Consider the following 18072-nt stretch of genomic DNA (forward strand, 5'->3'; position numbering starts at 1 on the left):
GTTGGTGATTTTCATTTTCTTGTTATGCAAATTGCAAAGTCATCTGGGTTAATTAAACCTTTGAAATGTAACACAATGCAGAGCTATCAGGCTAAGAATGATGCTGCTTTTCTGACTATCTGCTGTAATGCAGTCGGCAGTATGAGACTGGGTTTGGTAAAGCTCAGATTATTGTCTTATAGCTTTAAGCTCCCTGTGGAGATTTGGATCCTGCTAACAACTAGGGAACATTTCCCCCCGTTTCCCCTGAGGGAAACGGGGGGAAATGTTCCTCAGTCACTGTGTTACCATGCAATACTCTCATGACTGCTATCATGTACCATCACCGGCATTACTATTACTATCACTGTCTTAAAAAGGGCCAGTTCCACAGCTGTTTAACAAATAAGTTGCATTGTTTTTGGATGACCGTCACAAGATGCTGTACATCTGGATTCCTAGAATACCTGGTATCTTTGGAATGACATGTATTGTGGCTCCATGGGAGCGGGAATTTGTTCAAATTTGCTGTCCATTACGCCTCCAAAACATCTTCTTTTCAAAACCTTGTGTATTTTGTAATTTTGTTGTCTTAAAGCCAGGGTGAGTATATTTGTTGAAATTCTCTTTACATCTTTACAGCAATCAATGAATGAAATGCTCTGGTATCTGTGGCTGTCACAGGACTGCAGTAAACCCGTCCAATCATGCTATTCGGCCTGAATGAAATGATTGGCTGCCTACCTATCCATCTACCTGCTCGTATTCTGCCTGTGCACTCATTGCGTGTCACCACAGTTTTCCAAAAGTTGCTGGCTTGACAGCTATAAGTACTAACATTGTTGATCATTTTGGGGGAGGTTCTCTGGAGGGAGGCCTGAAGGGACGGACTGCCGACTTGGCAACCTCCTCGCTAGATTTAGCAACTTTTGGAGCTAGTGCTGCTAGCTACTGTCATTGGAAAAGAGTTGTCAGCACTGGGCCGGGTTTATAGGTTAAACACTTTTCAAAATCCAACTGGTTTCTCTAATTTTAACTTCCTAAGCTTTAACTCAAAACAGTTGGAATAGATGCACTCGCAGGAAATCATCTTTTCAATCAATAATTCAATATTTTTCTCATGTTGCCTTTCTCAGCACAGAGCATTGGAAGCTGGTATATTATCAGTGAAATGACTGGAAATGTAACATGTTGTTAACACCCTGACCACTACCGTATTCTGATGACACCAAGGTGGTAGTGAATCATGGAGCAGATATCAGACAACACATGAGTGTCCTTTCCTCCGTACCTGCCCCGGGGCAACTCTCCCTCCTCTCTCCGCCAGCGGACAGTCGGAGTCGGGTCTCCGTGCACCTCGCAGAAGAAGTCCACCGTGTCGTCTGCCAACACCACCTGGTTCACCGGCTGTTTGGTGAACACCGGCCTCTCTGAAATTAGACCGAGACAGAGGACGGAGAGAGAATTAAAAATGCTCGAGGTACGAAACTTTATGGTAATTAGATTGTTGCAGCAGCTGTGACTGTGATGGAGATGAGAAGAAATATTGACTGCAGAGGAAATAAATTGTGAAAACTAAAACAACTAAACATGGTAACAAGAAGGAGGGTGGGGCATTATCATTAATAGAGGTACAGGCCTGATGCAGGTGCATAACAACATTTAGTTAAACAGGTGGGAGAGTCAATCTTCATACATATGTCCAGAGAGACAGATGTGCGTTGTCAGCTCTTATTATAATCACAATTAAAAAATGGTAACAGCTGAGAGAAATTAGTGCAGATGTGCACTGGCTATTATCTTGCAAACTTCATGCATGGTAGTAATATTAAATATAAAGGTAATCGTTTGGCCATTTTCAGGAACCATACACTGATAAATTAGGTGGTACACACTGGTACTGATGTTGGAAAAGGAGCAGCATCTGGGTGATGGTGAGAAAGAGGAGGGGGGTTTGGTGGGCCTGAAAAGAAAATATCAATCTTCTGTCTGTTTCTTTAGATCAATACACACTTTGAGAGCACTTATTCTGCCACTCTGCTGCGAGCAAAGCAGAGAATCAAAGAGAGGAACGAAGCAGAAGCAAAAAGCAGCTGGAAGGGAAACATTAATCTTCTGCTCCAACAACATCAGCTGAGGAGAGAAAGTACAGCCCAGGAGAAACGACATCCAGAGGATACTTGTGTTCTGTTAGGCTTACTGAAAGAAGCAGTACAAATCGCCCGTCAGAGTAACTTCCTCTACAGGATTATTAAATGTCCTTGACTAAACTAAAGGAAAGGACATTTATTGAAGTCCAATACTTTTGACAAAAACTCATGACCAAGACTATTAACATTGTAATTTGTATACTTTAACCATTATTATTTGAAGATAAAGATTCTTCTGTTTTCAAAAGAAGTTATAATGTGATGATATAGGTTTCACTTCCTATGCAGTGTTTGCAGGTTGACCGTAATTTAATGAGATGCAGTAAGAATGACTCACCAAACACCACCAGCTCAGCAGGATCACTGTCTTTCTCTCCGACCATGTTGGTTCCAACGCACACATACATGCCAGCATCGCTTTTCCTGGTGTTGGAAATCATCAATTTGCCTCCTCGCATCTGAATATTCAGGAGCAAAAAGAGAAGAGGGTACAAAGACCAAGGAGAGAGGCACAAAAGGAGATGGATGAAAAGGTAAGCGGAGGAGGAGGAGGAGGAGGAAGCAAATCACGAGGAAGTGGAGGAGAGGTGGTGTTGGAGAAGGGGGAAAGAAAGAAGACAAATGGAAAGAGGTTGGAAACAGGATATTGAGGCATGTTAGTCAAGAGGGAGGCCACTCCATCATTTTCAGTGTCTCATGACAGATGGCTCCTCTGCTAGTTATTTACACTGTTTGAATGGGTCTAGCTCCGGGCACATAGTGTGCACACACATGCATGCTCCCAAATAGCAGCTTTATATGTCTGGCTTTATTGAATTCCATCTTCTTTGTTTCTAGAAGGTGGTCTTCTGATGAGCACTCTTGAAGGGTTCAACTAAACAACAATCAATGCAGTTCAATAGTGATGCTGCTTTTTGATTATCAACAATGATTGAACTGGATTGATTCTTAATCAGCGCCTCTTCATCAAAAAATCCAAACTCTGAATTATTGATTGGTCAGAATTTTGTTTGGATAAAAAAAAAACATCACAGAAGATCACTTGAATTACGAAAATGAGCTTGTGTGACAGTAACACCATAATACACAAAGCTAAGAGCTTGCAGACAACTTATTATTTGTACAAATACAAATTCAAAAAAGCACAAATTAAGAACTAACAAAAGAATGGGTGGTTCAGCTGTTTCCAGTTCAAACCACTGACTTCGTGATATTAATTCTACAGAAAAAAAACTAACTTACAGTGATCCTCTCATCCCGGTCATTGACCCGGATGTTGTTTCTCTTCCAAGAGATGGTGGGCTCAGGATGGCCTCTGGGGGGGATACACTCCATGACAGCCGGCTCACCTGCTGCTACCACCACATCACTGGGTGTTTGACGGAAGTCATCTCTCAGAACTGGAAAGAAAAAACAGAAGAAGAGAAGAGGCATGGTTAGAGTGCGTGAACTTCCTTGTTGATGATACCGTCTGTTATCTGGCTTTGCATTCAATGTTCATCTGCTAACTTGTCCTGATATTTAGCCTGTCCGTGACACTTTTCTTTAAAAAAGTGCCAATCACAAATTAGGATCGTCTCTCACTGTTTGACTGAGCGGACTAACACAAAGCATAATGTATGACTGTGAATTTAACATTGCGTCTCTGTGGTCTTCATTGAGTCTGTGTCATGTGTGCACATCAATAATAAAGACTTTTCTTGCACAAAAGTAGATGCATTATTCAATCTGACCCACACGCAGATACACACACCGTTTGCAAATATATAAATACACTTGGAACACGGTCAAGAAAACAAGTCACCATTCAAACAAGGTAAATCAGTGATATAACAGGAAGCTATGGCAATCCAGAAAATAACTCCCTTTCTTTTGCTTCCCTGGAATCATGTATCAAATATTAGAGATTTGTCTTCTTTACTTCCAAATGCATCCCTCTGCAGTCAACATCTTGCGTGTTACCTGAAGGCATTAGACTTCTTCTGTCTTATTTCAGTCTCTAAGGCTTTGTGACCTCTCAGATTACAGGTGTGGAGGATGGTTTTGTACTCTAGAATGATGTACTGACAAGATCAGTCTACCCCCAAGAGACCAAAGCCATGCACGCCTGCAGGGTAAGGCTGGCCTTAGCCACTCGAGACTTACAAAGGGGATAAACCAATGAGATGGTTTTTCATGGCATTCCTACCTGGCCCGACCATCCCCCAAAAAGACGCCAAAACGGATCTGAAAAGCATCTCCCTGCAAACTTCCCTTTCACATCACAATCTCTCCTCTGCATTTATTAAGAAATGTCTGAAAACGAGCAGCAACTCTTTCAAAAGAGCATTTGGAGGGTATCAAATTACAACCCTCAAATATTCCACAAAGTTCTCTTTGAAGCTATGGGAAGATGTGAGATTTGGACATAAAGGAGTTGGTGGATGATTAATTGATGCCAGAGGAGAGCTTGGCTGATTTGCATACTTCCTAACATTATATTGATACGTCTCATTGAGGTATTAATAAGTTATATCAACGTAATGACATTCCGCTCATGTCCTGAATCAAATTGTTCTTGAGTGTGCCAAGATCTGCAGGGCTGCTGAGGCATGAAGAGAGAAGTCAGTTACCTCACCTTAAAAAGTGCAAGTCATGTCAGAAGCTGGTGTTGTAGTTTGTGCTTTTCACAGACTTCTGAACATTGCTGCTCAAAGAAAAGCTGTTAAGTATATCACCTCTCTGTCCATCTTGTCATGTTTGGGGAGAAACTGATTTTTAAAGTGTATTAATATTACATAACTTCTCTGTCTGTAAAGGCTGACATGCAGAATACGATAAAACTGACTGAGCACTTTAACGCCATACAATTCTTCAATAATCTTCTGATTCAAACAAACACATTTAGCATTATTCTCATCTTTTAGGTTGACGTGAAATGGGTTAACAGCAGCAATATTTATACGTTCAAGACCAGTGGTGGAAATGACATAATTATGTAAATACTATATTTTACTTTGTCAAGCACTTCTGAGATAGTACTCTACATTTATCAAATAAACTCTTCTACTCAACTCCTACGACAATAAGTACAAATTAGCACACATTACAGCCTACATTGACAAAGTTATGGTCCAATCATGATGCTATTCAATTAGTGCCATGCCATTGTTTTTACAACCCATTATTTAGAAACACCAATAGTCCGAAAAATGTCTCATTAGACCGAAATCCTATTTGTCCAAAAGCCTGTTATCCTGAAAACAAATGGCCACTATTCTGACAGCCTGCCCCTGGTTGGCTCGCCCAATATTCTTGCCCTAACCCTAACCAATCACACTCATGTTTAAGAAAGGAGAGAAAGACTTGTTTGGTTCAGCGTTGGGACTTCACTAAAGTTATGAGGAAAACCTAGAACGTGTTGGACTGATTTATTCCTTATCATACACCAACGTCACTTACAAAATGACCAATTGATAATGTGAGTTAAGGCGAACACAACTGATTAAATACCTAACAAATCAAGCTACTTCATTATATTAATGCAAACATTCTGTAAATCCCATATTGCCTCAATATTGCCCACAACCATCTCCATACAGTTGATGAATTATTAGCCATCTGCTTTTGTTTGATGTATTTTCGGAGCAATGGACCTTTAGGATAACGGGCTGAAGGACAAATGGGCTTTCAGTCCACTGGGACATTTGTTCGTACTATTGTGGTTTTGGAATAATGGGCCGTCCTCATCCCATTAACATTTGAGACTGTCCTCTTTGGGGAATGACAAAGCCCTGGATACTGGTCACAACATTTAAGAGCATCACTGAGTTGTCAGATTGATTGATGGATGGGGATTGAATACATATTGGCATTTTCATTAACACAATATGTAGGTATGTAAAATAGTAAAAAAAAAAAATGCAATATGTACTGTAAGTACATATTGCATTGTAAGTAACATATTGTAAGTAACAGTTACAATATGCAATATGTTACTTACATATAGTAAGTAACAGCATTCTTTCCAACCCCATTCAACCAAAAAGACCAATGCCCCTGTGACTCTCTGTAAAACCTAATTTATTTCTTGTTTATTTGATTCAAAGGCTTGTCTAAAATGTGTCTTCTATTTATATTTGCCCTGAGAATTAATAGAATACAAAACACTTTTCAAAGCCGATATTCCCATGTTCACTTGCTATGGAAGGCCTTGAGGACCAAAATAAGCAAACGGAGGAGAATATATGGTGTGTTATTACAGTGGAGAGCAAAAGTGTAAAACCGGATGCTCCGAGTCATCTTTCATTGGTGCCAGTGGCTAAAGAAAAATTCATGTAAAGCAGAGACTGCACATGTTATTGTTTGTCAGTAAATGTCTCCTCCAGGCATTTTGTCCTCATCTAATAAATGACACACCACCCCTAATGACATCACAGGACATTAGCATTATCATCACCATCCATACATCCATGTGTCCATAAATCCATATAACCTCGCTAGACTTTTGACATTTATCTATCTGAAATACCTGGGTGTGTGAAAAATGCATTGTATCTCAATGTCAGGCTGTACGCCGCAAAGACTCATTTCTCTTCTTGTCAAGATAGCGCTGCGTCCTCTTTGAAGGAGGGTGAACGTGGGTGTGTATGCGCGGAGATAAATCAGCCTGTTTTGTTTGTAATCAAGGTCATGTCAGTGTTTAAGGGGGTATTTTTCATTCCCTCATTAGACGGAGGGAGCTTGTTCTTGCCTTCGCCTGATAAAATACACGTCTATGCAATTCAATGTGGGCTTCTGAACCACTATGTTGCTTTCTTTCAAAAAAATAAAAATATGTCTCGTATTGCCACTTATGGCTTCAGTCAGACCCATATCCTGATGGCCAATTACTAAGCCACAGACCACTTGGGGCACTCCAAATCCCATTGGCCCTTCCAATCCTGGAATGATATGCCGAACAACATCCCTGACCTTATCCGTACCTGCCGCTGACATTTCTCCCGATCACTATTCACGGCAGATTACAAATCCCTGACTAAATTGTTCAGTAACCTGTCCCATCATGCAAAGCGAGGAGGGAAATAGGGCGGTACGTTGCACCCCAGGTCTGAATTAGCATGCGGCGGGGTTAAAGGACCGCCGCGATGACCTGTCACACACCACTCTGAGATCGTGGCTCCAGGGGCCCCTGATCTTTTTCCCGTTCTGCCCTCCGCACTCTCCAGAAAAGAGGGTGTCTAGAAGTTTATTAGGCACTGGCAATTACCCATGAGGCCCTTTGGGGCCCATATTAAGTGGGTGCTCTTTGACCCTTTCTTTAAAGCCCTTCAACAAAGCCAAAGTAATCCCCACCACTGGGCTTTAATCAGAGCACAGACACACAGTAACACACAGATAAGGAGCGCATGTGCTGTTTGAAATATGTCTGATTGGAATGGAAAGCCTGAAAATGTATAACATACATGATACAAACAAAGTAGCACACATGGCAATACAGACATAAGAGCATTTCTGTCTACCAGCAGGGATTTTGTTGAACCATTTCAAGTATTGTTATCTTTGAAAGCTTGGTTTTTGTATCTTTAAGCTCTTGTTACTGGGCTCAACTGTATGTCGACGGTTGTGGGCAATGTTGCAGCTGTCTGGGATGCACAGGAACAATTACTACCGGACCTGGCCCCTCAAGTGGTTTGATTTGTCAGGTATTAATTAATTGTGTTAGCCTCGCCTCACATTATCATTTGTTCACTTTATCTATTCATTGTTTCAGGAGGTGCAACAATGGATCAATGGAATAGATTAGTCAATCAAAAAGAAAATTAATCAGAAACTATTTTGCAAAAAGGCTGAAACACTCCAGCTTCTCAAATGTGATGATTTTGGTTTTTTTGCTGCACATGAGATTGAACTGAATCTCTTTGGGTTTTGAACTGTCGGGTTTTTAATTTTAAGAGGCATTTTCACCGTTTCTTGACATTTTATAGCAATACAATGAGAAAACAATTGGTAGTCGCAGCGTTAATCATTTCTTGATAATTTCTACAAATCTATGTCACGATATGAAGTCAGGTGTATCATGAGAGAAGCTTTCATCATCTACTCCAAACACCTAGAAAAACCACATCTAATAATGCAAATCAGATCTGTGTGTTTAGCTTCACTGTCTGCGACAGACTGCTGTCAGACTGTATCTTTACACAATGACAAGCGCCTTAGTCACAAGAAAACAAATGACACCCATCTCCACGCAGTATTTATCAGCTTGTGACACACAATGATGGATGTGTGAATTACAAATTACACTGAATCATTACAAAAAAAAAAAAAAACACCATTCTACACCAAAAAAAGCATTGTTATTGTTAAATGATATTTATCTGTGACCACTGGACTTGTGATTTACCACATGAGCAAAGTAGCACGACCCTGCTGTATATCAGGGCATCATTTGAGCATTTAATTGGACATAAAAAACACCTTTGGGGCGAGCTCAGGCTCACTTTTAATTAAATGGCTTTATCGCTGTCGTTAATGTTCCAAGGACTGTGTGTGTGTGTGTGTGTCAGCACCCCCTCAAGAATAAATATTCAGATGGCAGGGAGAGAATGATGGATAGTCCCTTGGCAAGCAGAGCAAAGCGACGGATGAAGGGAGGAGAGTCGAGAGAGGCGTCCTCTGGTTCAAGCTCTGTTGTGGGGGACTGACGTCGTCTTCCGTCCATCCGTCAGCTCCCATCTTGTCCCCGACAAGGAGCAATCTGCTTCGGTGTGAACGCAACGCCAAACACACGGTGAGGTTTCAGCCCTTTGCCGGAGTACATGCATCATTCTTATCTCTTTCACAAGGCTGCTTAGGCGCACGCATGAACGTCTTCTCTGTCCTCTCTATAAGTGAAGCCTGGTCCCCAAGGCAATATCTGTCCGAGCCCTCGGGCCGACAAGGGGCCCCGTCAGAAACCACCTTCCATCAGCCACTCTCATTTACCAGAGTGGACCCCCTCCGATCCCTATCAACCATTACACCATGATGAAACGGCCCCGCACAGGATATTGTGTGTGTGTTGTGGTGACGGGAGGGTCTGGAGAGGGTGGAGGGAGGGGCGGAGGTCTCACAGTTGGAGACAGATGTCCTTGCTGCCTTTAAGCGCCCACCGCCTCCTCGACCCCCCCAATACAAACACAGACACCGGCACAGATATGCTGCACGGCAGCTGTAGCAGCAAATACAGCAAAACACTGTCTGAATCCAATATTATCACCAGCTCAGTCCAATATACAGGCTGACTGGAGATTGGAACCCCCCCTGCAGTGTACTGACACACACACACACGCACACTGTCAAGAAGCCCTTACCATTTAATTATCAACATTTTCTGACAGCTGATCTGTAATGTCCTCCCTTCTGAAAAAACCCAACTTGGTTTAAAGTGTAATTCCATTTCATTTATTTTCTCATGGCGCTGTCATTTGGCTCTCAGAGTACTGTATGGCCTTGAGTAAATGACCCAACATGGTTTAGCTCTCTGGAAATGCTCCTGTGGCCGACGGCGAGATTGAGCCGGCACTAAAGCCAGATGAATAGGAATCACATCGACAGGGCATTTCAATTACTCCCTCCACAAGTCCAGGGGGGTCACCTCCACCACCACCGGGTGCACGCACGCACGCACGCACGCACGCACACACGCACACCCTGTTCATCAATGTCTGACGCATTTCTCCCTTCAAATTTACTCCCTCCATTTTCCTTTGTCCCTCAGCGTGTCCCTCAGTGTGGCCATTTAGGCCGCCGTCACTGCTATTTAGTCCCGTCAGCTGAGTCCGTTTAACAGCCACAAAAGCTGCCCTGACCCCACCCATCCACCCACCCAAACCCACGGCACCCTCTCCCAGAGCCCTCCCACCCATGCTGCCACCAAACCTGGGCTGATGGTTGAGAAGCAGCTGGTCCCACCGGTCACGATGACAGGAGCATGAAAAGTTATTTCCATGAATGAGACCCTACAGGTTGAGATGAATGCTGAGGAAATCTCATTTTTTCTGTGATTATTAGTAAAGAGATCAGGCCTTAACATCAAAACAAATCAGTTCTCTATCAGTTTTATAGAGCAATATTTACCAAATTTGTCTTGGCCAGACGTTGATAGAAAATCTCTGCAGTGCAAATTAACATTACGTGGAAGCCTCAGGAAAACCAATTACTAGCCACAGCACTCAGATAACACTGGAAGGAAACCCACAAGTCACCGCGATGCATTAGAAGCAGATTATGAACCCGTTATTGGCATATATAAACCTCTTCTTACAACGCAATCAGCAAGACAACGGCGTGCAATTCATATTCATGTCATGTTCCGATACTGTTTATATGTTATCGCCGTAGCCACGTTATGTAAAATACTGCCCCAAATTGAATTAGGTGATAATATATGAGGAGCCGCCATCACCCACCCAGCCCCCCAGCCACTGCTGAGGGAAAAAAATAGATGAGGTTATCAGTCAAGGTGTGACGTTTCATGGCTTTTAAGCGCTTATAAACGCCCGGGCCGAGACCCACCACAGTGCCTTGTCACACCCAGACGTGTTGGAAGGGGGGGTGTAGCGGTGGATGAGGAGCGGTTGGTGGTGGTGGGAGGGGCTAATACTTGGCAGTGGTGTAGTCTGCAGCCAATATGACCGTGGGCCCCACATGTAGTGGTGGGACAGCACAGGAGGCTCTCATTATCAGCCACACAGACACTGAAGGGAAGCTCATGGGGGGGTTGTTCTGTGTGTCTGTGTGTGTGTGTGTGTGTGTGTTATAATGAAGCACATGGCCCACAACAGGAGCTTGAGAACTGAGGCTGAGGACGATCAGGCCGACCTGCGGGCGCCCTGTTAGCACGGAGCTGCAATCATGTGACAATAAGATTATATGTTTAAGCTGGCTCATGCTTCATACGGGTGAGCATGCTAACCAGTGCACGCGGTGAATGTTATGTAAGTCATAGAAAGGACTGGGAGCTGAGGAGTCTCGCAAGGTATACGTGATACAGACACAGATGCCACTGTGCTGCCTCCAGAAAGGGAGAGGAGACCAGGACTGACTGATGAAGATGAGTTGAGGGATGTTTCAATTCATGACTTCACCTTTGCCTAAAATAAGTCATATCTGCTGCAGCGTACAGTAGCAACAACCGTATCGCTGGACTGAAAGAGTGCTAATGTTTCATCTTTCTGAAAAGTCACGGATTACTTTCATAGACTAGTTTTGCAGAGATGCTTGAAATCCAACACCCAACTGGACACCATATACTGTATACACTAACTGTATACAGCTGCACTCCTATTCCTCTCTGCCCCGAGCATACACCCAGCTACCCACAGGGCACATTACTGCCTACATTGGAGGAATATTTGGCTCACGTCCTGGAGAATTGTTCAATAAAAACGATTCTGGGCAGCACCCAAGATTTTCTGCAGATGAAAATATTTGATTACTTTGGCTGCATATATATATAAAAAGAAAACTTGTGTGCAAAGATTAATCGATTTGGATAATTTATTAGTAAAATGATCAAATATCTTTAATGTAAATATTTTCTGGTTTCTTAACTCCTCTAAGACAGTAAACTGATTCACTTTGAGTTGTGGACAATACAAGACATTTGAGGACGTTGTCTTGAGCTTTGGGAAACTGAAGCTACTCCAGTAAAAAGTTACAGTTTGGTCAACCTATTAAGTACTGTGTGCAGGTTCATCTGGTTCGTCCAGGTATTTCAGTCAAGACACTAATAAAGTAAAAGAAAATGAAAGATGAAATATCATTGGTACTTTTGAAATGATTAAACGAGCCTCACGCTGTACTTTGTGCATACAGTATGTGTGTGGGGAGGTTTTAAAGGCCCATCCATCCTGCTGGATCTTAACCCTTCTCCTTTCCTTCCCCCGTCACACATGCACACAAAGAGAGAGAGCGGAACGATCGGAGGCATGCCAAGCCTATTGGACTGAAACAGCCATATTTCAAGTCAAGAGGGAGCCCTTATAAAAATACTACTAATCTTCTCACACCGAAGCCGCTACCCAGCTCCTCCCATTAGCCTGATACTACAGAAGGTATGTGCACAGGCACAAATAGAACCGCTCTACTGTAAACAAGTGTCCACTCATACACACACACCAACTCTCACACAAACAATTTGCATGGAAATCCTTCCGACCTCGCGGCATGGGGAGTGTTCACCTACCTGGGGCTCAGCGGCAGGTTTCCATCCCAATTGTGAGCCGGTTGCTGTGCTCACCCACCCGGCAACCTTGAGGTTAATCCACCGTGTGTGTGTGTGTTTTTTCTGCCAATTTTTTCATCTCTGTGTTTCATCTCTGCAATTCCTGATGGGATACACATGACTCCCCCCGACCCCTGACAACCTGCAGACCAAAGTCACCAGAGTATGGACTCTGTAATTCTCTGGGAATTAAAGGAACACTTGGGGTTTTCCTCCAAGAAAGTAAAAAGATCTCACAGGGCAGACTGGTGGTGAGAGAGACGTCCTTCAAGCAGAGAGGCCAGGTTAGTGCCACAAGCATCCTGCTCAAGCGTCCTCGGGGCAATGCAATAATGTGTTTCCTACTCCGGCTGACCCCGCCTTCTGACCTCCTGCAGCGAGGAGAGAGGGGAAAAAAAAACTATTTCCTGGCGTGGATCAATAATATCACATCATCAAAAAGCCGTGTTTACGATTTATTGCTCCCTCTCTTTAGTCTCTTAATGGGAACTGATGAAGAACAGTGAATTCTCGCAACCTCTACAGGGGAAAGATGTCCAGTCAAGGTGAATGGGTTGATACATGTTCAGTCCATGTCCAATACATCAACTTAATGAAGCTGTGTATTTACTGGCTTAAGGTGGAGGAGTTCAGTCCAAACGTTGATGATAAAAGAAAGGAACTGAAGCTTATTCCTAGATTGATATCATACATTCCCAGATGCAGATGTTGTGAACTTGCCCTGCGTGAACCTCCTCTTAAACTCAGGCTTGCATTTATCCTTCAGGGAACGAACAGAGATGCATCCCGAAGCTCAGAAAACTCTCTGTTACCAGAGCGAATGTATGCCTCTCTCATGAACACTACCATGTAAAGATAGAACCACGACACATCTCTTCAAATTACCCCGGTTATTCATGAAATATTCACACTGTTTGACAATACTTAATTCAGCTCGAGTGGCTCCCCGCTCCTCGTATAGCTGAATAAATGATCAGGTGAAGCCGTACGCGCCTGATTGACAGGCTCGTAAAAAACAACTTATGCCCTTTTGACAAAGAACAATCTGCCAGCAAAAACACACATTTTGGAATGGATTTTGAAAGGATCTCTTTTGCCCAGTTAGAAATGCACCATGCCTTTAGAAACTCAGGAAAAGAGGAGATGAAACAGCATTTTGATGGGATTTATTTTTTGTTGGCAAAAACAAGCCAGGGGAGAGCTTCAGAGAAAAAAAAAATCTGGACCGCATGGAGGAAGAGGAGGGGGATTTGCAAACATGCATATCCATACCCGCACTTAATCTGATCGTAATTCAGGCAATATGTCGAATATGTGGGAATATTGGGTGTGGAGGGGGCCGCGTGGACATTTGTAAGTGTGTGTGTGTCGCACCATGAAAATAAACAACCTCACAGACAAAAATGGCTGGTGCGTAGGGTTAAACAAGGAGAAGTAACGTATGCATGGCATTGCTAAGGAGAGCGCAACAACAGTGACAAACTCCCCCTTCTACCCAATAACACCCACCCCGGGACCCCGAGGGCTCCCCGACAACAATACTATGACCGAGGTGGTCGGGCTCCTGTGTGTGGTCAGCTAATAAAGCAATTGTCTGGCCCTGAAAAGAGGATTACTTTAATCTAGTAATGGCCGACATCGTGCAGCCTATGGCAGGCTAAAAGGGTCACTGAGAATTGCTGAGCCCATTGTAAGGCAAATTGCCCCCCTCCTCCTTTAACCCCCCCCAACCTGCCTGCCCCCCGATCTGCCCTCAGCCGACCCTACGGCCCATCAAGGCTACTGTAGTTCACCCATCTGGAAAACCAGAGACACTCTTTAACTCGACCTCGAGGAGAACGGGGAGGCGCCGAAAGACAATGGGTCCACCACCCACAACACTCAAGCGCAACCCATTCATTATTGACCACTGCAGTGGAATGGTGGTAAGAATTCCACTCATACAATGTGAGGTGAAACTTTAACAGGGTGATTTGGGCGTTGTTCAGAACGACTATAGCACCAGTCATAAAGCACTGCCCCCTCATTCAGCTCAAGGAAGCACTGTCAAACAAAAAGGTGCCGCGACATAATGTCAAGGAGAGTAGTGCCCGTTTCCTGTACAATACTTTGTAACAACGCTGTAGAGAGAAATACACGAGTAAAATCCTGTCTCATTCTGTGATTTGTATACCAGATTCACAAGTGGGGTATTAACTGACGGATTTTAAGTCGTAGAGAAAAACACATTCCAAAACCCATCGACTTTGCAGACGAGGGAACCTGAAGTACCAAAATGCTGACTCATTTCTAGGTTTCCTGCAGCCCTCCACTGTAGGATCACATACAACAGTATGATGCAGAGTTGATCACAGTTTGTTCTTATATTGGTGGAAAAACAGCCAGATACAGAGCAGGAGAACCCTGATGGTTGTTTGTAAGTATGTGAGCAGTTCTCTATGCTGTCTCACCAACTTGTTAGTCCTGTCAATTTCTTCAGCAGCGTCTCTTGCTGTTTGCACACACACACACACACACTGTCATTTGCTGCATGTTTGCAGACACTGTCCACTTTCCCTGCCGGTGAGGTGCCTGAGAGGTGAAGAAGGTGAGTCGTCTGTCTGACATCAGTGTCTTCCTGTTGGAGGAGAACCAGTCTGCTCGTGTCAGATGACGACCCCCCCCCTCAGCTGTCACTGTCTGCTAACGCAACTTATGGCCCAAGCCTGACCAATGCCGCACTTCTCCCTGTCAAACGATCACGGATGTGTTCACATAGCTGCAGCAGATGGCCAGGTCTTGTATGCTGCCGCGTGCCCAGCACACTTTACTCTGCTGGGGTGCCGTGCCTGGTCATACCCCTGCACTGAAAAGAAGGGGGGGTGGAAGAGGAGGTGGTACGACTGGGGGTAGGGAAGAGCAACAGTTCCAATCTTCACCCTGTCAACAAACTCCAAAAACAGATGGATCTTAGAGCAGAAATCCATTTAGCTCCACTTGAATGACTTAAGCCCCCATACGCTGACCTTTTATAACTCAGAGTCAGGGGCGTGTCTTAAGGAGAAATTAATCTTGAACAAATACACGTGAGTGGAAATCAATAAGCATTTTCCACAGCTGTTTGCCCTCCTATTTACTATTTGCAGACAGGTCAAATATACGTAAATCCCCCTGGAATAACTTTTACAGCACAAAGAGCTGGCGACCAGAATTACTTGGGCCATACCAACTACTCAAGGGTGAATGCTTCTGTCGATAGTAAAGTTCCAAAGGATAGTTCTAGGTATGAGAATGCATTTGAAACAGTCAGGAAATTGGAAAGGTGAGACGACAAAGATACATTGAGGTATATACTGAAAGCACATCCAACAAGGACGATAAAGATTAAGCAATCTCTAGTGTTAAACATGCTGTCACTGCTCAGGAAGATGCTCTTGACATGATTGTAGCAAACTGCAGACCACTACATACAAGGGAAGAGCATAAGCCTTATTCATATGCAGAAAGGGAACCATCCCGATTTACATAATTCTAATTTAACATTCACCACCAGTGATTTGGAATAGACTGATATTTTCAGTCTATTCAGTCTAAGTGCTTACGAGATGCTGCATCAGAGTTGAAGTGAGTTGAAAATATTGCTTAAAATGTCTCTCGATGCGGCGACCCGATGGTTGGGCTACCACATGGGCGCAGATGCAAGATTCTTGCTACTTGCTTTCCCCACGTTTCCTGACTCTCCCCACTATCACAATCAAAGGAAGGTATAAATACCCAAAACATAATGGCATGAAAACAAATGTCTGTTGATAGAAACCATATCCTTCATAAAATGAAGCCGTACACCACAGTGTGTGCACGAGGGCGGCCATGTTAGAAGGCAACACCATTGAGAGCATGTCCAATTTTCTGGTTTGACTAGTCAGTTCCTGGAGTGAGTTAGCCTGATGCGACTACAATTAATTGACAAATTACCAATATATAATTTCTAATTTAGAATGACTCATCCAACCACCAGAATAAATTGTCCAATAATTAATATAAGCTGGCAAAACCTAGAATTAGTCATCAGTCAGAATGAGTCCCACCAATTGGAATTGGTTGTCTAATGAAGTTTTCCAATTGCCAGAATAAGTGGACACAAATAATTACACTGGATTGTCCCACACCTACATGCAGCCAAACGTCCTGCAGCTACTGTACACTGAGCTGTCCTTGAATGGAGCTCATAAATAACACCAATCTGTGATTCAATAAACGGAATAATTTTCCCAATAACTCCACTGATTGGTTCAATACCTACAACTTGCTGTGCAAAGACAACATCACGTTGGGTAAAGACCATTGTGATTCTTAGAAGGTTCCATTTTGGTGATTTAACTCTTATTCTGATTGTCCTGCTCGGTAACAACTGACCACCAGCTCCTTCTCCCTCAGCTGCCTTCATGTTGCGTTTGACTGATTTGTTTGAACCTCGTATTGATTGTGTTGGCCTGTCCATCATTATGCCGCCTGAAACTCCCCAGATGTATCCTGCTTCTGGGTGAATTTCTTTCGAGCCCCCCCCGCTGCCCATGCTCAACCATCTGCCATTTGTCTCTGCTGTGGTGTGTTATTTGTGTTAGTTCAGTCTATTTCCATGTTGCATCTCCTCACACTACTGTTCCTTTTGTTCTACTTTCTCTACCGATGCCTTACTGGCTGCCTTTCATCATGATGCCCCTACGGGCTCATTCAGGCCGACATTAGCAATACATTAAAAAACACAGGCTCCTCATTAATTTCAATGAGGACGCTACATTGGTACAGCGGGGGTGCTGTTGCAGAGGGCTCTGGCTCAAAAATTTAAAGCAGTCTGGGAAAAAGGTTTATCCTGGTTCCACTTTTGCTCCTGCGCAAATAAGCGCTGATGTGATCATTTTCAGTTCCAACGCTGCCCAAAAGCCAAATAAACTGCTGCACATTGTCTTTGCATCTGATAAGGTTTCCAACTGGACTTCCTCTTAATAATCTGTACCCTGAGGCAACACTCCACAACCACTCAGCCCCTTGTGTAGTTTTGCCAGAGGGCTATTGTTGGCCTCAGTGAGCCCTAACGGGGTCATTTGCATTCTGTAAGACCATGACTAATGACTCCCCATTAATTACAGTTTTAATCAAGATACTTCAGAAAAAACAGCATACAAAAACACATTAAATATTCATGGAGTCGATAAAAAAATAGTCATTGTTTCCATTCTTTCAGTTTTATTGTCCATAAAATATGAAAATGGGTTCATGTTGAACAATAAATTCGTAGGGGTAATAACTGTCGCTTTTGAAATGCATCGTGCATCCATAGTTCACTTGACTTAAAATGTTGCTCTACGTACTTGTTTGAGCACAGAAATATTAATACACATTCATTCATTTAGCACAGAGGAACTGGTGAGTCTGGCAGTGCAGCGCCTGAGAGATAATGGGGGGGTGAGATGATTGGACCCAACGGTTGGAGCAAGGGGCCTTTATTGTTCTCCACGGCCCCCGTGGCCCCTGTGCTGCACTGTCGTTAGAGGGGGGAGGTGGTTAAAGCTCTTCCTCACACCACCTGTTGTCAACGCCTCACCCTCCACCACCCCCACCCCCACCCCAACCCCTCATCCTGCTTTTGTCCTACTGACCCTTTATGACACACACACACACACACACACACACACACACACACACACACACACA

The 18072-nt window shown here is 43.6% G+C and overlaps 1 long non-coding RNA gene across 1 annotated transcript; it reads right to left on the reverse strand.

Moving 5' to 3' along the window:
* Positions 1-305: 305 nt before the first annotated feature.
* On the reverse strand, positions 306-18028 carry LOC116377021 (uncharacterized). Its single transcript, XR_004212168.1, has 3 exons — positions 3372-18028; positions 2467-2587; positions 306-1409 (listed from the first exon to the last, which is right to left on the reverse strand). It is a non-coding gene; the product is annotated as an uncharacterized LOC116377021 (long non-coding RNA).
* Between the last annotated feature and the right edge of the window lie 44 nt (positions 18029-18072).

Source organism: Anarrhichthys ocellatus, unplaced genomic scaffold (assembly GCF_004355925.1).
Source record: "Anarrhichthys ocellatus isolate YVR2014 unplaced genomic scaffold, GSC_Weel_1.0 scaffold818, whole genome shotgun sequence".
In the NCBI taxonomy this organism is placed as follows: Eukaryota; Metazoa; Chordata; class Actinopteri; order Perciformes; family Anarhichadidae; genus Anarrhichthys; species Anarrhichthys ocellatus.